This window comes from Globicephala melas, chromosome 10 (genome assembly GCF_963455315.2).
Source record: "Globicephala melas chromosome 10, mGloMel1.2, whole genome shotgun sequence".
Taxonomy (NCBI): domain Eukaryota; kingdom Metazoa; phylum Chordata; class Mammalia; order Artiodactyla; family Delphinidae; genus Globicephala; species Globicephala melas.
In genome coordinates, this window is record NC_083323.1 from 85,187,703 (window position 1) to 85,213,252 (window position 25,550).

The 25,550-nt window shown below is 39.0% G+C and overlaps 1 protein-coding gene across 1 annotated transcript in view; it reads left to right on the forward strand.

Annotated features, from left to right (window-relative positions):
• LOC132597924 (sulfotransferase 1C4-like) overlaps nt 1–25,550 on the forward strand; it is a 131,281-nt gene that overhangs the window by 64,994 nt on the left and 40,737 nt on the right. Inside the window, exon 4 of the transcript XR_009565437.1 lies at nt 21,705–21,749. The gene's annotated coding sequence lies outside the window, so the exon portion shown is untranslated. The remainder of the gene's footprint in view (nt 1–21,704; nt 21,750–25,550) is intronic.

The following is a 25,550-nucleotide window of genomic DNA, read 5'->3' on the forward strand; positions in this document are numbered from 1 at the left end:
TGTGACAGGTTTGGGAGACTGAAAGGTGGAGGGAAGCAGGTAAACTGTAACTGCCAGGGGAGCCAGCCTCTGTTACTGAGGATGCCAAGGAAGAGTCAGGAAGACACCAAGACTTTGTGTTCCATAAAACTGTGGAAGCAACCCCTCAAAGACAAGATGAAACGTCAACAAAATCAGAGAAGATTCTGCCTAGCCCTCAAAGGAGAATGTTTCTGGAACAATACTCTGCAACGTGGTGAATGAAAAATGCCCACCACTATGTTGATGTTAATGGAGAATGATCACTTTCTAGAAGGATGTATTCATAATTGTAGCTAACCTTTCCTGAGAACTTGGTGCCGTGCAGACTGCTGAGTCTTCACGTGTATTATCTCATTTCATTTTCATGACAACTCTAACCCTTAACACCATCCCCAATGGTAGATAAGAAGACGGAGCCCCACCTGGCTCTTTAAGGAACTTTAACTCCTGTTCAAAATCCCACAGCTGGCAAGTGATCAAGGTGAGATTCAAACGCAAAGTCTCGAACTCTAGAATCTGGGTTCTGAACCCTTAGGCTATGAGCACCCGTCTTGAATGATTTAGTAGTTATATTTTGATTTGATGAGGCGAGGAAAGAACAGAGAGAACACCCAGATTCAGAATAAGTAGGATCTGGTAACATATGTTTCTGTAGTGTGCTCAGTCCTCTGGTACAAATGGAGATCTTGGCCAAGATGGTGGAAGAGCTATGGAAACGGTGAGACCTTAGGAGCGAGCAGTGCTGATATCATCAGGTGCCCTCATAAACTACTTCCCCAAAAGGGGGCAAATAGAGAATTCCACTGTTCACTTGTATAGAGGCCTTAAGGCTGTTAAAGGGTAGGAAGGAGGCATCCCAAAAAAGAGCCACCTAGCAAGTAGAGACACAAGGGTGTCACCTTGATCAGAGGATAAGAAGGGTGGATCATCTGATCAGATCTTTGTCCCCAGATACTGTCTTGAGCAGAAGACAGTTCCTAGACCCAGGTCACACAGTGCCAAATAAACAGGGCCCAGCGTGAAGCTCCAGCCCCATTCTTGAAGGAGTCTGTGGTGGGGAAAAGGAGGCTGTGGATAGAGGTGAGTAATCTACAGAGGATGTCACAAAGTTGCCCCATGTCCTGATCACATGCACTGCTCCTTTTAAGCATTTGGGAGTCTGTGACCCGGGCAGGAAGCCAGAAGTACCAGAGTACCCCAGTTAACATGCTGCCCATTCATCCAACTGCCACAATGTTATGCAAAGAAGATCTTTGCATGGGGTTGAAAGAGGACAAAGTTTGTCTCCTACGCATGCCTTGTACTCAACTGTCTATGTGTTCAGATTTTCCTTTTATCACATTTTAGTTGATTTACCTTGAAAAATAACTTAGCCTCTATGAGTCTGAATTTTCTCATCTGTCTCATAATGACCACATATTCAGGTTTAGCACAGTGAATAGCATACCATATAAGGGTCCAATAAATGGAGTTATTGAAATATTTATGTATTAGAGGAAGAAATGTTAGTTTATGAATGGGCACAATGTTTCATATTTTATCAGAAGATAACTGAGCCTTTTATTTTTTAATGCCTTGAGAGGCTCTTTGGGTAGCAAAGGTAAAATTTGGGGTGGAAGAGTGGAGAGCATGGCCTGGATATGATGGATTTAGAGCATTCTAAAGATGTTGTCTGTGCTATGCTGTGCTGTAAACACATTCTGTGCCTTCCTGTCTTCAGCTGGAGTTGGCTTCCCGCACAGCCTCTGTCAAGGCTCAGGGTAAAGGTTAGGGGAGTGCAGTCCTTAAAGCAGGAGAGAATGCCCAAGAGATGAGATGTAGAGTGGGATTGAGAATGCAGCAAAAGCAAGAAATCAGAAGAAGGGATGATCAGATGCAAATGAAATTATTTACAAAACAGAAATGGACCCACAGACATAGACAACAAACTTATGGTTACCAAAGAGGAAAGGGCTGGGGGAGGGATAAATTAGGAAGTTGGGATTAACATATACACACTACTATATATAAAATAGAAAACAAGCAAGGGCCTACTGTATAGCACAGGGAACTATACTCAATATTTTGTAATAACCTATAAGAGAAGAGAATCTGAAAAGGAATATATATATAATCTGAATCACTGTGCTGTACACCTGAAACTAACATAACATTGCAAATCAACTATACTTCAAAAAAAAGAAGAAGAAGAAGAAGTAGAGATGAGAAGGAAAAATGGAAGACTCCCAGGAGCCTGCAGAGAAGCACAGAGGGATAATTGCTATCCAGCTCTATGCAGTATGGGAGTATGAGCCAATTTTATTGAACTCTTGAAGTACAAGGAATTTGAGACTTGTGAACAAGCGATACTTCACTTGATCTCAGCCAAAAGGCCAAGAAGCAGCAAGTGATAGTCGTGTTACAATTATTACTAGTTTGATTCCGAACTTAATCATCTAGGTGAATGGTTGGCAAAAATGGAGATGGGTCTTAAAGGGCTCAATTATCTTTTATGTTTTTTGAAGGAGGGTAAAGGTGGCTGCTCTGCAAAGATGTGCAAATCCTACTCCCCAGATCCTGTGAACATGCTACACGGTAAAAGGGGACTTGCAGGTGCAACTAAGTTAAGAATTTTGAAATGAGGAGATTATCTTGGATTATTCAGGTGGTGCCAATGCAACCAGGAGAGTCCTTACAAGAGGAAGACAGGCATGTCAGAGTCAGAGTGAGAAGTTGTAAGGATAGAAGCCGAAGTCAGAGAGGAAAAAAGATGCTTCATTGCCGTCTTTGAAGACCAAGGGTCTGTGAGCCAAGGAAAACAGACAGCCTCTTGAACCTGGAAAAGACAAGACAAGGGTTCTCCCCTAGAGCTTCCAGAAGGACTGAAGACCTCCAGATGCCTTGACTTTATCCCAGTGAAACTGATTTTGGACTCCTGACCTCTAGAACTGTAAGATAATAAGTCAATTGTTTTCAGGCACTAAATTTGAAGTCGTTTATTGCAGTACCCAAAGGAAACTAATACAGAGGAGGAGATTTGACTATTTGGGCAAGAGTGGAAAAGTAGAGGACAGCGTAGTGGTCTGTCCTCTGCCAGGCCCTCTGGATTGGAAGGAAGAGTTATAGGTACAAAATGAAGGAGCTGTCCTCGTGGAGAGTTTGAGGGATGAGGGCGGAAGCAGCAATGCTTAGGGCTCTGGGTGAGACGGTATGACACAGCAGGGAAAGTGTGGCCTAGCACTGTTCTTAGGCGGAGAGGCTTCTAGTGGATTTGTTAGGGGCTATTCTGGGCAGAGAAGAAAGCTTCAGAGTCCATGATGGGAGGCGGTGTAGGGGCTGGGTGAGACAGTGCCAGGAGAACCAGCAGTGTCACTGATGGGTTAGGACTTGTTTGGAGAAATATTAGATATCCCTGAAGACTCCTCAAAAGACTTGAGGGAACACTGATGGAAGGATGAGCTGTTAGGTCAGTAGGGAAAGCCAGACAGTTTGAATTACTATCATTTCTGTTACTTCAGCTATACAGCCTGGAGAAACTTGGACAACAGCAGTTTTAGGAATCCTAATACATGTAGTCCAGTTGCTTTCCAGGATTTATCTATACTGCTCCCAGGGATGAAAGTAAGGCTTGTGCTTGAAGCGGTGAAATGCTTTCAGAGACCACAAAATTAAAGGTCGCTGACCACTAGATGGCCCCATTTCCATGGACTGGAGAATTTGTTCAGTGACCTCTGACCCCAAGGGCTTGAAACACATTAAAATGATTTGCCTGTTCAGTAACTTGGGTACTTTTTTTTTTTTTGGTTTACAGAGTTGTATTAATACAGAAGCTTCTTTCTTCACTCTCCTTTTTTACTTACAAATGTTCTGTCACCTGCACCAACGAACATGGCCTTCTTACCTATGAAATCAAATACCTCTGTGTTACCCAGTAGACTTGAGATGTGGACAAGAAAAGGGGAATGGCACTGAAATTCGTTTTTTTTTTTTAAGATTTAGTTTCTTTTTCCTTTTGATGGGAGGACAGACTATACAAGGACTTAACTCAGTTATTCACTTTATATGTTGTGGGCAGCACAACATTCATGAGCCATCCATCTCTGCACCCAGCAAACATTTGCTGAGGGCGTATTCTGGGCAGAATCAATTTCCTAAGCATCGCGGTGGGTTATATAACTTTAAAAAACCCACAGGGCTCCAACTGTAGAAAACCTTAACATTTTATGGAGGAGAACAGAGAGGTAAATTATTAAATATCACATATGGGGAATAAAGTATATAATATAAAGTATCTTCTATCTTCATGCATTCAGTCATCATGTTCATGCATTTATTTTCACACGTAATACCTTGCCACTTCCTTTCACCAGTATTTATAATATTATTATACTAGGAAAATGTGTTTGAGTTCTAACAGTTGAAGAAAAATGAAATCTTGAAACAGCCCTTTTAAACTCAGCATTCATATCTTCAAACATAAAGAGGAATGACAAGTATCTATAAGATCGATCTGAAATACATTGGAAAGTCCAGGAAATGGGGAAAACGGAGAATTTTACAGTATTCTCTTAAAGCCCAACAAAAAATATTTGGAAATAAAAGTTTCTGTAGCAAGATACTATTTTGAAAATACTGGAAATATTTGAAAATTACTGACATGTTTTAGTTGATTGTCCTTACCACGTTTGGGCAGAGGATGTTTTGTTTCCTAAATTCAGGTGTTGATATTTGAGATGTCTTCAATTCATTATTTTCTATTATGGTTGGTCTGTGAGATGCCCCTCTCTCATTTTTTCCCCATTCACTCTCTCCCTCCTTCTCACAGACACTTATTCTAATATGTTTCATATGTGTCCGTGGCTATGTATGCAAGTGTAAATGTAGCTTTCCTTTGCATATGTATTTTATTTTATTTTCACACCTTTATTGGAGTATAATTGCTTTACAATGTTGTGTTAGTTTCTGCTATGCAACAAAGTGAATCAGCTATATGTATACGTATATCTCCATATCCCCTCCCTCTTGAGCCTCCCTCCCACACTCCCTATAACATCCCTCTAGGTCGTCACAAAGCACAGAGCTGATCTCCCTGTGCTATGCAGCAGCTTCCCACTAGCTATCCATTTTACATTTGGTAGTGTATATATGTCCATGCTACTCTCTCACTTCATCCCAGCTTCCCCTTCCCGCTCCAGGCCCTCAAGTCGGTTCTCTACATCTGTGTCTTTCTTCCTGCCCTGCCACTAGGTTCATCAGTACCACTTTTTAAAATTCCATATATATGCATTAGCATATGGTGTTTGCTTTTCTCTTTCTGACTTTTTTCACTCTGTATGACAGATTCTAGGTCCATCCACCTCGGCACTTTTTATGGCTGAGTAATATTCCATTGTATATATGTGCCACATCTTCTTTATCCATTCATCTATTGATGGACATTTAGGTTGCTTCCATGTCCTGGCTATTGTAAGTAGGGCTGCAGTGAATATTGTGGTACATGTCTCTTTTTGAATTATGGTTTTCGCAGGGTATATGACCAGTAGTGGGATTGCTGGGTCATATGGTAGTTCTATTTTTAGTTCTTTAAGGAAGCTCCATACTGTTCTCCATGGTGGCTGTATCAATTTACATTCCCACCAACAGTGCAAGAGGGTTCCCTTTTCACCACGCCCTCTCCAGCATTTATTGTTTGTAGATTTTTTGATGCTGGCCATTCTGAATGGTGTGAGGTGATACCTCATTGTGGTTTTAATTTGCATTTCTCTAATGATTAGTGATGTTGAGCATCTTTTCATGCATTTGTTGGCCATCTGTATGTCTTCTTTGGAGAAATGTCTATTTAGGTCTTTGCCCATTTTTGGATTGGGTTGTTTGTTTTTTTGATATTGAGCTGCATGAGCTACTTGTATATTTTGGAGATTAATCCTTTGTCAGTTGCTTCATTAGCAAGTATTTTCTCCCATTCTGAGGGTTGTCTTTTTGATGTTTTCCTTTGCTGTGCAAAAGCTTTTAAGTTTCATTAGGTCCCATTTGTTTATTATTGTTTTAATTTCCCTTACTCAAGGAGGTGGGTCAAAAAGGATCTTGCTGTGATTTATGTCATAGAGTGTTCTGCCTGTTTTCCTCTAAGTGTTTTAAAATGTCTGGCCTTACATTTAGGACTTTAATCCATTTTGAGTTTATTTTTGTGTATGGTGTTAGGGAGTGTTATAATTTCATTCTTTGTTTGCTTGTTTGTTTGTTTTTGCAGTATGCGGGCCTCTCACTGTTGTGGCCTCTCCCGTTGCGGAGCACAGGCTCCGGACATGCAGGCTCAGCGGCCATGGCTCACGGGCCCAGCCTCTCTGCGACATGTGGGATTTTCCCGGACCGGGGCACGAACCCACGTCCCCTGCATCGGCAGGCGGACTCTCAACCACTACGCCACCAGGGAAGCCCATAATTTCATTCTTTTACATGTAGCTGTCCAGTTTTCCCAGCACCATTTATTGAGTGGCTGTCTTTTCTCCGTTGTATTCTCTTGCTTCCTTTGTCAAAGATAAGATGACCATATGTGCGTGGGTTTATCTCTGGGCTTTCTATCATGTTCTGTTGATCTATATTTCTGTTTTTGTGCCAGTATCATACTGTCTTGGTTACTGTAGCTTTTTAGTATAGTCTGAAGTCAGGGAATCTGATTCCTCCAGCTCTGTATTTCTTTCTCAAGATTGAGTTGGCTATTCGGGGTCTTTTGTGTTTCCATACAAATTGTGAAATTTTTTGCTCTAGTTCTGTGAAAAATGCCATTGGTAGTTTGATAGGGATGCATTGAACCTGTAGATTGCTTTGGGTAGTATACTCATTTTCACAATATTGATTCTTCCAAGCCAGGAGCATGGTATATCTCTCCATCTATTTATGTTACCTTTAATATCTTTCATCAGTGTTTTATAGTTTTCTGAATACAAGTCTTTTGTCTCCTCAGGTAGATTTATTCCTAGGTATTGTATTCTTTTTGTTGCAGTGGTGAATGGGATTGTTTCCTTAATTTCTCTTTCTGATCTTTTGTTGTTAGTGTATAGGAATGCAAGAGATTTCTGTGCATTAGTTTTATTAAAACCTGCAACCTTGCCAAATTCATTGATTAGTTCTAGTAGTTTTCTGGTGGCATCTTTAGGATTTTCTGTGTATAGTATCATGTCTTCTGCAAACAGTGACAGTTTTACTTCTTCTTTTCCAATTTGTATTCCTTTTATTTCTTTTTTTCTCTGATTGCCATGGCTAGGACTTCCAATACTATGTTGAATAATAGTGGCAAAATTGGACATCCTTGTCTTGTTCCTGATCTTAGAGGAAATGCTTTCAATTTTTCACCATTAAGAATGATGTTTGCTGTGGGTTTGTCATATATGACTTTTATTATATTGAGGTATGTTCCCTCTATGCCCACTTTCTGGAGAGTTTTATCATAAATGGGCGTTGGATTTTGTCAAAAGCTTTTTCTGCATCTATTGAGATGATCAGATGGTTTTTCTTCTTCAATTTGTTAATATCGTGTATCACATTGATTGTTTTGTGTATATTGTAGAATCCTTGCATCCCTGGGATAAATCCCACTTGATCATGGTGTATGATCCTTTCAATGTGTTGTTGGATTCTGTTTGCTAGTATTTTGTTGAGGACTTTTGCATCTATGTTCATCAGTGATATTGGTCTATAATTTTCTTTTTTGTGATATCTTTGTCTGGTTTTGGTATCAGGGTGATGGTGGCCTTGTAGAACGAGTTTGGGAGTGTTCCTTCCCCTGCAAATTTTTGGAAGAGTTTGAGAAGGATAGGTCTTAACTCTTCTCTAAATGTTTGACAGAATTCACCTATGAAGCTGTCTGATCCTGGACTTTTGTTTGTTGGAAGATTTTTAATTACAGTTTTAATTTCATTACCTGTGATTGGTCTGTTTATATTTTCTGTTTCTTCCTGGTTCAGTCTCAGAAGGTTGTGCTTTTCTAATAATTTATCCATTTCTTCCAGGTTGTCCATTTTATTGGCATATAGTTGCTTGTAGTAGTATCTTATGATCTTTTGTATTTCTGTGGTCAGTTGTAATCTCTCCACTTTCATTTCTAATTTTATTGAATTGAGTCCTCTCCCTTTTTTTCTTGATGAATCTGGTTAAATGTTTATCAATTTTGTTAGTCTTCTCAAAGAACCATCTTTTAGTTTTATTGATCTTTGCTATTGTTTTATTTGTTTATATTTCATTTATTTCTTCTCTGGTCTTTATGATTTTTTCCTTCTACTAATTTTGGGTTTTCTCTGTTCTTCTTCTAGTTGCTTTAGGTGTAAGGTTAGATTGTTTATTTGAGATTTTTCTTGTTTCTTGAGGTGAGCTTGAATTGCTATTCACTTTCCTGTTAGAACTGCTTTTGCTGCATCCCATAGGTTTTGGAATGTTCTGTTTTCATTGTCATTTGTTTCTAGGTAGTTTTTTATTTCATCTTTGATTTCTTCACTGATCTCTTGGTTATTTAGCAGTGCACTGTTTAGCCTCCATGTATTTGTGTTTTTCACGGTCTTTTTCCTGTAATTGATTTCTAATCTCATAGCATTTTGGTTGGAAAAGATGCTTGAGATGATTTCAATTTTTTTAAATTTTGCAAGGTTTGATTTGTGACCCAAGATGTGATCTATTCTGGAGAACGTTCTGTGTGCACTTGCAAAGAAGGTGTATTCTTCCGCTTTTGGGTGGAATGTCCTAAAAATATCAATTAAGTCTATCTGATCTATTGTGTCATTTAAAGCTTGTGTTTCCTTATGTACTTTCTGTCTGGATGATCTGTCTATTCATGTAAGTGGGGTTTTAAAGTCTCCTACTATTAATGTGTTACTGTCGATTTCTCCTTTTATGGCTGTTAGCATTTGCCTTATGTATTGAGGTGCTCCTATGTTGGGTGCATAAATAATTATAATTGTTATGTTTTCTTCCTGCATTGATCCCTTGATCATTATATAGTGTCCTTCCTTATCTCTTGTAATGGTCTTTATTTTAAAGTCTACTTTATCCAGCTTTCTTGTGATTTCCATTCACATGGAATATCTTTTTCCATCCCCTCACTTTCAGTCTGTATGTGTCCCTAGGTCTGAAGTGGGTTTCTTGTAGACAGCATATATAAGGGTCTTGTTTTTGTATCCATTCAGCCAGTCTGTGTCTTTTGTTTGGAGCGTTTAATCCATTTACATTCAAGGAGATTATCAATATGTATGTTTCTATTACCATTTTATTAATTGATTTGGGTTTGTTCTTGTAGGTCTTTTTCTTCTCTTGTGCTTGCTGCTTAGAGAAGTTCCTTTAGCATTTGTTGTAAAGCTGGTTTGGTGGTGCTGAATTCTCTTAGCTTTTGCTTGTCTGTAAAGCTTTTGACTTCTCCATTGAATCTGAAGGAGATCCTTGCCGGGTAGAGTAATCTTAGTTGTAGGTTTTTCCCTTTCATCACTTTAAATATATCCTGCCACTCCCTTCTGGCTTGCAGAGTTTCTGCTGAAAGATCAGCTGTTAACCTTATGGGGATTCCCTTGTATGTTATTTGTTGCTTTTCCCTTGCTGCTTTTAATATTTTTTCTTCGTACTTAATTTTTGACAGTTTGATTAATATGTGTCTCATGGGCTTCCCTGGTGGTGCAGTGGTTGAGAGTCCACCTGCTGATGTAGGGGACACGGGTTCGTGCCCTGGTCTGGGAAGATCCCACGTGCCGCCGAGCGGCTGGGCCCGTGAGCCATGGCCGCTGAGCCTGCGCATCCGGAGCCTGTGCTCCACAATGGGAGAGGCCACAACAGTGAGAGGCCTGTGTACCACAAAAAAAAAAAAAAAAAAAAATGGGTCTCAGCCTGTTTCTCTTTGGGTTTATCCTGTATGGGACTTTCTGCACTTCTGGCATTGACTGACTATTTCCTTTCCCATGTTAGGGAAGTTTTTGACTATAATCTCTTCAAATATTTTCTCACACTCTTTCTTTTGCTCTTCTTCTGAGGCCCTTATAATTTGAATGTTGGCATGTTTACTGTTGTCCCAGAGGTCTCTGAGACTGTCCTCAATTCTTTTCATTCTTTTTTCTTTATTCTGCTCCCTGGCAGTTATTTCCAACTTTTTATCTTCCAGCTCACTTATCTGTTCTTCTGCCTCAGTTATTCTGCTATTGATTCTTTCTAGAGTATTTTTAATTTCAGTTATTGTGTTGTTCATCACTGTTTGTTTGCTCTTTGGTTCTTCTAGATCCTTGTTAAATGTTTTTTGTCTTTTCTCCATTCTGTTTCTGAGATTTTGGATCATCTTTACTATCATTATTCTGAATTCTTTTTCAGGTAGGTTGCCTGTTTCATCTTCATTTATTTGGTGCTGCAGGTTTTACCTTGCTCCTTTGTCTGCAACATATTTTTTTGTTGTTTCTTTTTTTTTTTTTTTTTGATGGGTGGGGCTGTATTCCTGTCTTACTGGTTGTTTGGCCTGAGGGAACCAGCACTGGAGTTTTCAGGCAGTTGGATAATGCCAAGTCTTGGTGCCAAGATGAGAACCTCCGGGAGGCCTCACTCTGATTAATATTCCCTGGGGTCTGATGTTCTCTGTTAGTCCAGCAGTTTGGACTTGGAGCTCCCACCACAAGAGCTTGGGCTCGACCTCCGGCCTCAGAACCAAGATCCCACAAGTCGTGTGGCGTGGCAAAAAAAAAAAAAAAAAAGAATAAAAGGAGCAGTACAGTAACAAAGAATAAAAAACAAAATAAAGTTAGAAAGATAAAAAATATATTAGGAAAAATAAAAATATAATTGAAACAACTGCAACAAGGTAAAATAAAACCACAACAGAAAAAAGAAAAGGGGAACCAGCCAAAAGGAGCAGAACAATAACAAAGTATAAAGAATAAAATAAAACTAGAAAAATAAAAGATTTATTAGAAAAAAGAAAAAATATAAATGAATAAACAACAATGAACCAACAAGGTAAAACAGAGCCCCAATCTAAAAGAGGAAAAAAAGAAAAAGCTTTGGCTATGGGGGGTGGAGTTTATGTGGGGGTGGAACTTAGGCAGGGGTGGGGTTTATGGTGGGTGGGACCTTGGCAGGTGGGGGGTGATGTTTGAGCATGGGGCGGGGCCCAGGCTCAGGATCCCTGCAGCCAGAAAAGGCCTGTGGGCAGAGCCTAGGCAGGGTGACGTTCAAGCATGGGGTGGGGCCTTTGCTTAGGACTTACACAGAAGGGGAGAGGCAGCACATCCAAAGGGGGGCCTCTGGAGTGTAGAGTTCCAGAGTCTGGAGATAAGGCTCTGGGTGAGGGTGTGTGGGTGGGGTTTAGGCCCAGCAAGGTTGGAGCGGGTCTCAGAGGGGGTCTCCGAGTGTAGAGGTAGAGCCTTGGCTGGGGGTGTAGGGGTGGGGCTTGGGCTCTGCGTGGCAGGAGGGAGGCTCTGAGGGCAGAGGATTAGGCCCCAGAGACCAACAGACTCCCTGGTGCCTAAGTGGACAGGGAAAGCACCGGCTTTGTTCCCTTCTGTTCTTCCGCACCCCACCCCGGGTCTCCCTCAGGGTCTCCCTGGTACCCGCTGGACCCCTAACAGTGGGTGGGTACTGCTGGGTGTAGGAACTCCTCCCCTCCCCCAGCTGCCCCTCAGGGGTGCCAGTCCTGTAGGTCCAGCCTTTACTTTTGCTCCACTTTCCCTCCCTCCCACTCCCTCAGGACCTGTGTCACTGGACGGGGTCTCAGTGGGCAGAAGATCAGGCCAGGGATCTCAGCAGGCTCCTGGGGGCCCTAGTGGGCAGAGGAAACCTGGCCATGCTCCCTTTTAATCCTCAGCCTTCCCAATGGTCCCCCAATTTCCCCCCTCAGGCGTGGGATCCCTTCCCCTCCCCCAGCCACCCCTCAGGGACGCCAGTCCCATCCCACCTCCACTTCTCCTCCCCCTTCACTCCCCCCAACACCCCACATCCTATCCAGTCGCTGCGGGTTCCTCCCATCCCCTTAGGTGTCAGTGGTCCCCCACCGGTGCCTGGTATGTGCCCTAGTTGTGCGGAGATGCGAATTCTGCCTCCTCCTAGTCTGCCAACTTGACTCCGCCCTGCGTGTATGTATTTTAAGTGTGCTATGTGAGTTTCCTCTTTGTATTAAATTTATTTTTTATTGATGTATAGTTGAATTACAATGTTGTGTTAATCACTGCTGTACAGCAAAGTGACTCAGCTATACATATATATACATTCTTTTTCATATTCTTTTCCATTATGGTGTATCACAGGAAATTGAATATAGTTCCCTGTGCTATACAGTAGGACCTTGTTGTTTATCCATTCTATATATACTAGTTTGCATCTGCTAATCCCAAACTCCCAATCCATCCCTCTCCTACCCCCCATCCCTTGGCAACCACCAGTGTATTCTCTATGTCCCTGATTCTGTTTCTGTTTCATTTGTGTCGTATTTTAGATTCTACATATAAGTGATATCATACAGTATTTGTCTTTCTCTTTCTGACTTACTTCACTTAGTATGATAATCTCTAGCTGCATCCAAGAGTTTCTTCTTTTTTTCACCTACTTTATTCCATCCAGAATGGCTCCACCAGTACAGAGAGGGAAGCAAAAACACCAGCTAAGCTTGAAGACTCTAAAAGCAGATAGGATTGGGTGGGGGAATTGGGGAGATGCTATGAAATGGTACAAACTTGCACCTAGAAAATGAATAAGTTCTGGAGATCTAATGCCCAGCACAGTGATTATAATCAATAATACTCTATTATATGCTTAAATTGCTAAGGGACTGGATCTTAAATATTCTAATCATAAAAAAGAAATTATAATCACGTGACATGATAGAGGTGCTGGCTAAGCTATGGTGGTGATCATATTGTGATATATAAATGTATCAAGTCAACACGTTGTACGCCTTAAGCTTACACAATGTTTTATGTCCATTACATCTCAATTAAAAATAAATTAAAAATAAATAAATAAAACAGAAAGGACCAGTGCCCTCTTCCTAGGCAGAGACTGGGAAAAAGGTAAGATCCCCTCAGCTGGCCCCTGCCATTGCATGGCATAGGAGGGACGGACAACATCTACAGGATGTACGTGTAGGCAGAGGACCCTGAGAGACCAACATAGAGTTTTACTCACAGTATAATAGGGGGCACAGCCAAGTGATCTTCTGTGTACTGGACAGTAACCTGGAGAGGAAGGGCTTTGACATCTCCAAGTCTTTTGTGTCTCTAGAGAGGAAGAACAGAAGCAGGAAAGAGAGAGTTTGTATGTATCAGATTTAGCCAGGCTTCCAGCCCATTGTTCTTATAGTCATGACAAAGAGAATAATACAGTGGTGAGCTGCATAGATGCACCACCAAAGACCGATTGAAATGCAGATTATGGCAGCAGCTGCTAAAATAGACTGACAATAATGGCCAAGACCAGATGTTTCACTCTTATTTTTTGACATTGCATAAGCACCCCAGAATGTTGACATTTACTACAGGGGTGGAGTAGGCCATGCAATGGACCTAGCTTTTCTTCTTTATACTTTGTAGCTGCAGGAGATGGTTGGTGAGCAGTGATGAAAACATGTGTGATGGAACAAGTAGAAGAAAATTTCCTTGAATTGCATCTGAGCTCTCCCTTTTGAAGAGCAGCACAGGGTTATAGCACCTGAAAGAAGAATTACGTAGAAACTTCAGAGTAAAGTCATAGTTTTAACCCTCAAGCAAACTTATTGAACTTATTTATTAGCTCTAATAGTTTTTTAGTGGATTCCTTTGGATTTTCTAAATACATGATTCTGTCATCTGCTAATAGTTTTACTACTTCCTTTCCAATCTGGTGACTTTTCTTTTCTTTACTTCACTAATTGCCCTGGCTAGAACCTCCAGAGTGAATAGAAGTGGTGAGAGTGAATATTCTCCTCTGATCTTAGTGGGAAAGATTTTACTCTTTCTCTCTCTTTTTTTTTTATAAATTTATTTATTTATTTTATTTATTTTGTTTTTGGCTGTCTTGGGTCTTCGTTGCTGTGCGCGGGCCTTCTCTAGTTGTGGTGAGTGGGGGCTACTCTTCGTTGTGTTGTGCTGGCTTCTTGTTGCAGTGGCTTCTCTTGTTGCAGAGCACAGGCTCTAGGCATGTGGGCTGAGTAGTTGTGGCTCACAGGCTCTAGAGTGCAGGCACAGTAGTTGTGATGCATGGGCTTAATTGCTCTGTGACATGTGGGATCTTCCCAGACCACGGCTTGAACCCACATCCCCTGCATTGGCAGACAGATTCTTAACCACTGCACCACCAGGGAAGCCCAATTTCACTCTTTCATCATTAAGTATGATGTTAGCTGTGTCTTTTTCATAGATGTCCATTATCGGGTTAAGGAAGACCCCTCCTGTTCCTAGTTTGTTATGTGTTTTTATCATGAAAGTGTGCTGGATTTTCCTCAAATACCTTTTCTTCATCTATAGAGATGATCATGTGTTTTTTGTCCCTTATACTATTAATATGGTGTATTATGTTGATTGATTTGGGGGAGGGATGTCAAACCAACCTTACATTTCTAAGATAAATCTCACTAGGTTGTGGTGTATAATCCTTTTTACATGTTGCTAGACTTGTGGTCCTAGTTGTTGTAGGCTAAATAACGGCTTTCCAAAAGATACGCTTGTCATAATTACTGGGTGGAACCTGTGATTGTTACCTTATATGGCAAAGACTTTGCAGATGAGATTAAGTTAAGGATCTTGAGATGGGGAGATTATCTTGGGTTATCTAAGCGGCCCCTACATGCAATCACAAATGTCCTTTAAGAGGGTGGCAGAAGGAAATTAAAGACAGAATAAAAGAAAGCAATGTGACCATGGGGAAAGAGATTGGAGTGACAATGACCACATTCCTTGGCTTTCAGGACTCTGAAAGAATACATTTCTATTGTTTTAAGGCAACAAATTTGGGTAATCTGTTACAGTAGCCAGAGAAAACCAACATACTAGCATTTTGTTGAAGACTGTTGTGACTCTATATTCATAAGGTATATTGGTCTTTAGTTTTCTTTTCTTGTGATATCTTTATCTGGCTTTGGTATCAGAGTAAAACTGGCTGCATGGAATGAGTTGGGAAGTGTTCCTTCCTATACTAATTTTTGAAATATTTTTGCAGGACTGGTATTCATTCTTCTTTTATATATGTCTGCATTCCTAAAGATTATTTAAAATCTGCAAACTTTATCTGGCTATTCATGATGTTGACTGCTCTGGATCAAATTTCCCTGAAAAGATTCATGTCTGTTATTTCAGGACCTTTTTCTTGAATAATATAGCTTCAGATATATATTATGTTCTCAAAGTTTTATTTTAGATGGGAATTTCAATGGTATGTATGTTGCCTGTCTGACTATTGTCCATGTCCATTATTGTTCTCCCATCATTTTAACTCTTCATTTTGTTTCATTTTGTGGGCTCACCTTACTTTTTATCTTCTATGCTTCTTACTGTGTTTTCACCAGTACCTATTTTCCCCTGCACTTCCTCCAGCTCACTTTTGTTCTGTGAATGATTTTCTGTTTTCTCTTCTGATTTCTCCCTGCTTGTTTTCTCTTTCCATTTCCTCACAAAATCTTTGTTGAGCTGCTAGATCTCTGCTCCATATTCTTGTTTCATGAGGCAACTGCTTACTTAAGATTTTCTTATTTATATTAAATATCTGGTGATAATTTAAATTATTCCTTGGTAATATTATTCTAGTGAGTGTCCCCCACTTGTCAGTTGACTTTTTCCCATTTCTTTCTTCTTCTCCCTCCTCTCACTCTCTTTCTAGTATCTTTTTGTGGCTCCTAAACAGATTTCCTTTTTAAAATTTATCAGTGAAACAGGTCATTTCCTCTAGCTCTTTACAGAAGTTTGGGAGAGTGAGGAAGGACCAAGGCTTTGGGGCAGAATAGTTGGATAGACAAACACAAAGTTTGTTTGTTTAACAAGGGAAAGTCTCTCTTCCACTATTACAGAGACAAACCACTTCATTAAAAATGGCACCTTTGTGTGATTCCTTATTTGGCTTTGCCTGCACCAATATTTGGAACCAAACTGAATTCCTACAGTTGAAGCATGCTCCTTCTTCCTGTCGTTGTAGACCAGGGATATAAGATTTTGTACCTTAGGATGTGCACCTCTGCTTGTACTTTTATTCTGGATCTTTCGAGGCTCTACAGCTGCAGCATTTTTTTTTTCCCCTCTGTGGGTTTTATTTTTTGGGGGGCGGTGCCTTTGCCTGCTAGATTCTCATTGCTTTTGAAAGCCCTTCCACCTATTTTCTGGTTTGGACTTTCAACTGTCTTCTAGTTTTGCCAAAAACAACTTCAGTGTTTGTGTTTCTCTTTTTCCTCATTGCTTTTGGATGATTTCCAGAAAGAGAAGGCAGAAGTACCAGCTTTGGAAACAAGATATTTCCATCTTAAATTTGGACACTTTTTTATACTTGCCTTTTTTTTCCCCCCCTCTTCACTTTACATTCTTCTTTTTTTGTAGTTGATCTGTGCTCACAGTTTCATCTGAATGAATTAAAATTAAATTTTCATCTTTATCCCTGGCTTCTCTCCCTGTATAGTGGACATTGTTCCTTGATTTGAATTTAAATAAGGTATGCTAACAGACATTTGTAGTATATTCTAATGGATGGAGATCTCTCTCTCTCTCTCTCTCTTTCTCTGTCTCTGTCTCTATCTCTCTCTCTCTCTCTCTCTCTCTCTCACACACACACACACACACACACACAAACAGCTTCCATTCAGGCTTCCACTGAGCCAAAGAGCTGCAAAGTCCCTCTCTGAAAGGAGGACAATTGACAACACCAGTCAAGGCTTGGTGGCCAAGGTGATGGTTGGAATCATGTGAAACTGGTAAAAATCCAGGGAGAAAATGTTGCACCTTCAGCCCATTCCCAAGTCTCCAGTAAACTGGTTTTAGTTCTAAGGAATCCCCATTTCCACAGGGGTGAACTGTGGCTTCTGAGGCAGCTGGCTTAGGGAAAGGTTTCCATGGCTGAGAAGACAATGGTGGGGGAGGGGAAGCAGGGCAGGGGAGCAAAGCCTTTGAGAGGGGTTTGGGAAAGGGGATCCCGTCTCTTGGGTAATAATGTTAAATAATGTATTAAATATTATATGACACACAGTATATTACACACTATTATTTATTTATAAATATTCTAATATTATATAATACATAGTGTACATATTTAAACGCATATTTTGATGTACTAATGTAATATCTTTTAGTATTTCTTCTACTTTCATTTTACAATAATTTTTTTAAGCTCCTAGATCTACCATTCAAGTTTCTTGAAAAATGTGCATGGTAGGGTATATTTCTACTGGTGATCAGGCTATCAGCAGATTTTAAAATTCTTAACTTGTTGGGGTGGTTCCTGTACTTTCTCTACGACATAGTATTACTTGTTAGCTACTCTCTCCCTTTATTTCCCAAAGCAGCAATAACACAAGGTTGTAGATTTGCTGAGTTTCACTGACTATTTGGCACAGTACAGAGTTTTTAGAGCACTCAGCGCGAAATTTCCCAGCCACTGCTGCCATGTGGAAGTCATCACTGGATGTCCTCCTTAGGGTCCTGCTTGCTGATTCCTTTGCTCATCCGTCCCTCCCCAACCCCCAACTATTTCACAAGACCCTTCTCCATAATTCCATCACTCCCAAAATGGTTGTTTACTCCACCTGCCAGGGAAAGATCCCAAATTCTTGTTGCTTTATGTATCAGGATGCTTTTGGTGAGTACAAAAAACCCCATACAAAGTGGCTTAGATCATAAAGATGTTTATTTTTTTAAATTAATTTATTTATTTGTTTGTTGTTGTTTTTTTATTTTTGGTTGTGTTGGGTCTTTGCTGCTGCGTGCGGACTTTCTCTAGTTGCAGCGAGCGGGGGCTACTTGTTGCGGTGCGTGGACTTCTCATTGCGGTGGCTTCTCTTGTTGTGGAGTACGGGCTGTACGACCTCTCTTTGTAAAACATGGGCAACAGTTCTAGGCATCATAATTAAATATTCATTTATTTATTTATTTATTTATTTCGGCTGCGCCAGGTCTTAGTTGCAACATGTGGGATCTTCGTTGCAGCATGTGGGATCTTTAGTTGTGGCATGCAGGATCTTTTAGTTGCAGCATGTGGACTCTTAGTTGTGTCGTGCATGTGGGATCTAGTTCTCTGACCAGGGATCTACCCAGGCCGCCTGCATTGGGAGTGTGGAGTATTACCCAGTGGACCACCAGGGAGTCCCCTAGGCATCATAGTTAAAACCCAACATCCAGAAGTAGAGAGAGACTGCCTCGACCAGTTTCTTCCTTTTAGAGCAAAGAAACCTCTCCCAGAAGCCTCCAAGCAGAACCCCTCACATATCCCTCGGCCGTTACTGACTTGGATGGTCAAGATTCACCCCTGAGTTAGGAATATGCCCACCCTGGCATGGAGGTAGAGGTTTGAATAATCAGGATTTTGTTTGTAGGGAATTAACTTTGTATAAGCGACAAGTAGTGCGTGAGTACTCTATTATGCATTACAATGTAACATGTTTTCTTGAAATTTTTTCCGTCTGCAAAGGTTGATGGGGTAAACTCACCTTTATGATCACACCAGCATTTTGAGGGATCTTCTCTAAAAAGAAGTCCAGTTTTTGTTGCTTATTATGTTTTGTGAGGGATTCTGCCTTCTTCTTAGGCTCATCAGCTCAAATGGCAGCAATTAGCTATTAAATGACGTGTTTTGCTCCTATTATAATTTTTAGATTTTTAGTTTCTCTTGAATTTTCCAAGATGTTAGTGAGTGGCATAATATCTAGGTCTTTTCGCCCTTATTTTTGGCTTCACCACTTTAATGGCAATTCAATACTTTGTTATGGCTCTTAACTTACCCAGTGTTGATAGCTTGGTTGTCTCTTAATCTATTTGAATACAAGTTGCCTCATGTGTTTGGATAGATATAAAATAACTGTTCCAAAGTTTTAAGCATCTCCAAAGTTGGTGGGGCATAGAAAAGCATTGAATTACTTGAAAAAGTTTATTCTGCCTGATCTATTTAATCATGACTTACTTAGATCCATGATAATGAAATATCCTCTTTAATTGAATATGCAAATAATGAATAATCCTAATAACTTTAATAATTGCTCATCATTATACCAGAAAGATGCATCAAAACCAATCTTTATTGTCTATTTTTTAAAGTTAATATATTTTAGTATCACATTAGTGTTTTCAAAAGGTGTTTTGTGTTGTCCTTATAAAATTCCAGGATAAAGGTCAAAACTCCAAAGATTGGGGTTTAATGACCATGTCTGTATATTCTTTTTTTATGACACATAGTCTCAAGATCTTGAATATCATAAAATTCTCATGTGGTTGGCTATAACACTTTTATGGGATACACAATAAAAAGTAAATTGAGCAAAATTGATTCATTCCCTATATTATTCATAGAATAATATAAACTTGGAGGAATATAGAATTTAATCCCATAGCAGATCATACCTTTCTTACAACCCCTGACAAAAATATGCGTGAATTATCTGATTATCAAATATAAGAAAGGGTGACAAATTAGGAGTCTTGTTTGCTTAAAGTTTAAATAGAAAACAGTTTAATTCAATGTGTACTTAGGACATATATAAGATATCTAAGCAGTATAAAAATGAGAAAGTTCTTAGAGTCTGATTAACAAGCTGATAGAAAGAGTCATTTTAATTCACATGTTACCTAAATCAAATTACCAAGCTATTTATATTTATAAGTTATATGTAAATGTACTTATATATAGAAGTTATATTTTATTATGTCATATCCTACCACCACCATGGGAGGCTGTTTACTATTGACTTACTTTTATTTGCTACTAGAGGGTCAGATTAATACAGAAGAAACTCAAGTGGTACAAAGACAACTAAGGATTCTACATTTAAAAACTGTTTAGTAGAATGCCTTGAATTCCTAAGACACAGCAATAACATTCATTTTTGCATAAAGAAGACAGAATTGAGTGAAATGAGAGAGAAAAGTCAATTCGTTTACCTAAGAATAAAGTCCTGAAAATCTTAATCCAGGATTTTTCCTCCTGCAGTACTCAGAAAATATTACAAATCTCAGATACTCTTGGATGTCTTCATCATTCCTTCTCTCTGAATGAAATAAACTCCTAGTTTGCCTTAATTTATTACCTAAATCCTAAACCGCTGTTATAAGTTATTTGTAGCAATCTTTTTTTTTTTTTTTTTTTTTTTTGCGGTACGCGGGCCTCTCACTGTTGTGGCCTCTCCCGTTGCGGAGCATAGGCTCTGCACGCGCAGGCTTAGCGGCCGTGGCTCACGGGCCCAGCCGCTCCGCGGCATGTGGGATCTTCCCGGACCGGGGCACGAACCCGTGTCCCCTGCATCGGTAGGCGGACTCTCAACCATTGCGCCACCAGGGAAGCCCTGTAGCAATCTTTTAATGAAAATTTAAAATCCTAACCAGTAGTACTGCTTGACTAGATATTTACTGCTTCACTACAGATGTAAGTCAAGGGAGCACCTACAGGAAGTATTTATTTTGGGTCCTGTTCTACATGGCCAGTATCTGAGTCACTGTGATTGAAATTCTAAATCCATTTTGAACCCATTGGGTTCTAGCACTAAGCACTTTTATGGCAGTTGTAATAGTCTGGACTATTTCCCTGACTACCTACATGGCAACCTGCCACTTTCCTTTGAGTTTTTGCTAACCTTAATTCACAGACATTGTTGGCAAAATATTTGCTAAGAAGCCTTTCTCAGAGATGACCAGAAAATGTGACTATTGCATATATTAAACTTCTGGATGGTATAACAGATTTTCTAATATTGTTCAGTTTTCTATCTTTTTGTCTGCTCTTGATTTGATCTTTCAAATACAGGTACTCTTTTGTATGCCTCACACCATTTGTGAAGGTGGGGGGGTGGCTATCTCCTACTAGGTTTCAGCTAACCAAAGAATTTTTATCACAATTTTTATTTTTCTCATAAAAGTTTATGAATTGAAGATGAAAGATGGCTTAGCAACCTGGAAAAGGATTTTATTTCATTCAATGGGATCTGTTTGAGAGCACTCAAGAAGTGATTTTTTAAATTTAAAGTGATCCTTTGGGTACTATGATAGAATAGTTTATAGATTACATTTCATCATATGAAATGTATATAGTTGTATAAAATATAAATGATTGTATTATGTGTATGTGCACACGCGCACACAGAATTTTGAATTGAGTGCATTTATATTCCAAGCTTTTAAAAGGCAATAGGTTGTAAAAAAAAAAAAAAGTCAGTTTGATTTGTGTAACATTTGGTTGTAGGCAGATGCATTGTGACTTTTTAAGGTTCAATCTGATCAACATTTATTAAGTTCTTATTATGTAGAAGACACTAGAATGATTAAGAGACAGCTTTTGTCCTTAAGGAATTATTTAAGGGTGCTACACAAGGAGAGTTAACAGAAGGTGGGTGGAGAAATGTGAGTACCAAATGATAAATAATAGAGCTTGGTATTTAAAGGGGAAACAAATTACCTCCAGTTCAGAGCATCAGGAAAGACTTCAAGGAGGACGTGGCCTTTTAGAATGAGCCCCTACAGAGGGATGGGATGGGACAGTCCAGCAATCAGATGCAACACGTTTTCTCATTTCACTGTCATCACTACCTTTCTCTTCCCCAGGTCCTCCTCCAGTCCTCTTTCTCTTTCCCTACTGAGAGGACACAGGTGAGTTTGAGAGCTCAAATTTCTTTAACACAATAGAGTATTGATGTGGGCTGAAGAAGAGCTGGCTGAAGTAAAAATGAAATAAAAATGACCAGGACCTTCCCCTTATACTTTTGTCTCTGTTTCCTCCTTGCTGTTCCTGTTCCTATGATTCACCCTCAGCTTCGTGAGGCCAACGTTTGCTTACCATTGTATACTCAGAGCCTGCAGGTAGCAGGAATTCAGTAAATATTTGCTGAGTGACTGAACAAATAGAAAGATAGAGGAAAGGAAGGGAGGAAGCACTGTAATTTCTTCATTTGATTTTACTAACCTTACCTTTAAATTTTACTATTTACCATTCTATAAGTTATTCTGTAGAAGAATTAAAGTGTTGACAGGTGAAGATGACAACTTGATTTCCTTATAGATGCAGAGTGCTTCAAGCACAGAGAAAAGAAAACAAAACAGTAAACATCCACCACATAAAAACACATCATAAAACACCATCATAAAAACACGAAGACCTATATCCTAGTGGAGTCTATAAGTTAATCTTATCAAGTGAATAAAATACTTTTGTGTTGATTCCAACGGGAGTAAAAATAAGGAGAGAAGATGTTGAGTATAAAATTTTGTTAAGGCCCATGAATATTTGCTGTTAAATGATAATATTGAACCCAGGTCTGTTAAAGATGAGAAGAGTCTGTGTAACACACATTAGCTACAGAAATGTGGTCCTTAGTCTTTTCAGTGTGCCAGAGTGTACAGACAGACGGCCCCTCCGCCGCAAACTCTCCCCTTTTTCATGTTTTCCCGTTAAAAATGACTTTTGGTTTTTTATACTTCAACTTCATAGAATGTATTTATCCCTCATTAGAATGTTTTTATAAGAATATTTTTTATTCACACTACTAAAACTCAATATAATTTTTCATTCCTTTCACCTTATTTATTGGAATTCCTTTTCATATTTAATAGTGCTTTATAATTATGTGGTTGAATCTACTAAACAAAGTATATTTAAGGAAGCTTTGCTTCTATTACTGTTCCCTCTGCTCTAATCTCTTCCTCCTTATACAAGATACTGCTTTTAATTTTTTAATAATTTATCTGCCTGTTTTAAAAATAACACATATGTTATATACATATATGTTATATATATACATTTATATATATATTTTAAACATTGTTTATAATATATAATAGCCTCCCCCCTTTCTTAGATAAATGATAGATTTTACAAAATTTTCTCTACTTTTCCATTTAACAATATACCCTAGAGATAATTCTATGGTAAATATAACATGCTAAACAAATGATTAGAAGAAAACCTGAGTTACATTTCAAAGAAAATTGAAATTACTTGTAGATTTTTGAAAAGTATGTCAATGGGCAACTAATGTTACTGGATATAAAACAGTTGTTTATGAAATAACCATATCAATTGTTTGATAATCAGAAAGTAATGTTTTAAGCATTTACATCCTGACATAGTTTTTTCATACATATGTACGCATTCATATATATATATATATATATATATATATATATATATATACACACACACACACACACATATTTGCTTTGGTGAGCTTTTGTTACGTTTTATAAAATTGGTAAGGATTTTGCCTTGTTGTGTAATGTGTTAGTTGTAATTTTTCCTCATGGAAATAATGGGATGTTTTCTTCAGGTTAGAGTTATCGCACAAAATGTCTGATTTCCAGAAAGGAGTTGCTGATAATAAGAAGATACCTGTATTTTATTTCTTTATCCTAATTCACTAGTATGTTATGATCTTACTACCAAACAGTAGATGGCACTATAAGTATGTACTCATTAAAGGCCAAATTGATTTCTACTAAACTGCAACATGTAATTTATATTTTAATATTTGAGGTTGTTGTACCCAGTGTTCAAAAAGGAGTGGACCATCGCCCGAGGTCTGGAAATACATTCCTCATATATTCAGAATTTTTGTTAAACATGTATTTGAAATTACCATTAGTTGTAACTACTAAGGGCTTTTGTGTAGATAAAGTTGATATAGATAAGACTGATGTAAAGTCTACACTTCACATTTTAATTCGGTTTGATGAGTAATTTTGTTGGGTTAATCATTCCGGTGATTGATTATGTAAAACACAGACTGAGTATATCTATATCTTCCTTAGCTACTAAAAAATGGAGTACACATTGCCCATTTTTAAAAGACTCTGATACTTTAAAAAAGAAATCAAAGTAATCTTAATATCGAAAGCAGAATTTTGTGGGTCTTCCTTAACTTATATTATGATTTTTTTTTTACTTTGAATTTTTTATGGTGCTTTTGAAAAGTTGCCAATGGCCTCCATGTTGCTAAATCCAGTTCTTATTCTCAGGCCTCGTTTTGTTTGCCCTGTGAACATCATTTCACACAGATCACTCTTTTCTTTTGAAACCATCTTTTGTGCTTGGCTTTCAGGACACCACATTCTCTTGGTTTTTCCTTCCCCCTAGCTGGCTGTTTGCCTGTCTTAGCTCTTCCCACTTCTCCTGAATCTTCTAATCTTTTAATGTTGGAGTGCCCCGACATTGGTCAATCCTTTTTCTTATCTACACTCACTTCCTTATTGATATCATCTAGGTTTACAGTTTTAAATACAAGTAAAATGTCCACATTTTAAGTGGAGTCCAAAAGATTCCATTGTGTAAAAAGAATTGCTGCATCATTTTAAGGCTAACCTGATGCGACAGTGGTTGCTAATCAAGTTATATTTAAATTCCACAAAATCATGGGATGTGCTGTTGTGGACCATCTGAGTTCGGTGACCATCTCTTTGGTGACAATGCTCAAATTTATATCTCTAGCCTGGACCTCCTCTCTGAATTCCAGACCTGTATTCAGCTGTTTATCTCGCAATTCTACTTGGATGTCTAATAAAAATCTCAAAGGTGCCTCAATTTTTTTCCCACCTCCAGATCTCCTCTGCCATAGTCTTGTTTATCTGTTGATGGCAGCTCCATACCTTTTCAGATGATCAGGCTAAAAACATTGAAAGTATTCTTGACTTGTCATTTCCAACCTGTCATGAAGTCCTGTAGGCTCCTGTAACATATGCCCAGAGCCCAACCCTCTCTCATTACTCTACTGTTCCTGCCCTGGTTCAATCCATTATCATCTCTCATACGAATTACTGCAATAGCTTTCCAACCCATCTCTCAGCCTCCACTTCGACTGCTTTACAATCTATTTTTAGCACAGCAGCCAGAGTAGTCTTGTTTATGTTACTCTTCTGCTCAAAACTCTGCAATGACTCCACATTTCACTCACAATAAAATCCAATTCCTTACAATGAACTACAAGGTCAAATAAGATCTGGTCCTTATCACATCCTTGAGTTCATCTCTTACTGCTCTTTTTCTCTCTCACTCCACTCTAGCCATACTGACCTCCTTTTTTTTCCTCAAACACAGCTGGTCCACCCCTACCTCAGGGCCTTTGCATTGGCCATTCCCTTTGCCTGAGACTCTCCCCTCAGTGTTTACTTGGCTTACTCTCTCACCTCCTTGCTTTCTGCACCTCTCACATTGACAAGTATATGGAGAGTCTTGTTTACAATTTTGAACCTTATCCCTTGCCCCAGCATCCCATCTCTATTACTCTACTCTCTATTTTTCTCCAAAGCACACATCACCTTTGATATAATATTTATTATATTATCTCTTGCACTAATATATAAACTTCTTATAAGTAGAGGTTATTATCATTTGGGATCACTTTTCTGTCAGTGCCTGACAATTGTAGGTAATCAATAAGTATGTGTTAAATGACAAATGAA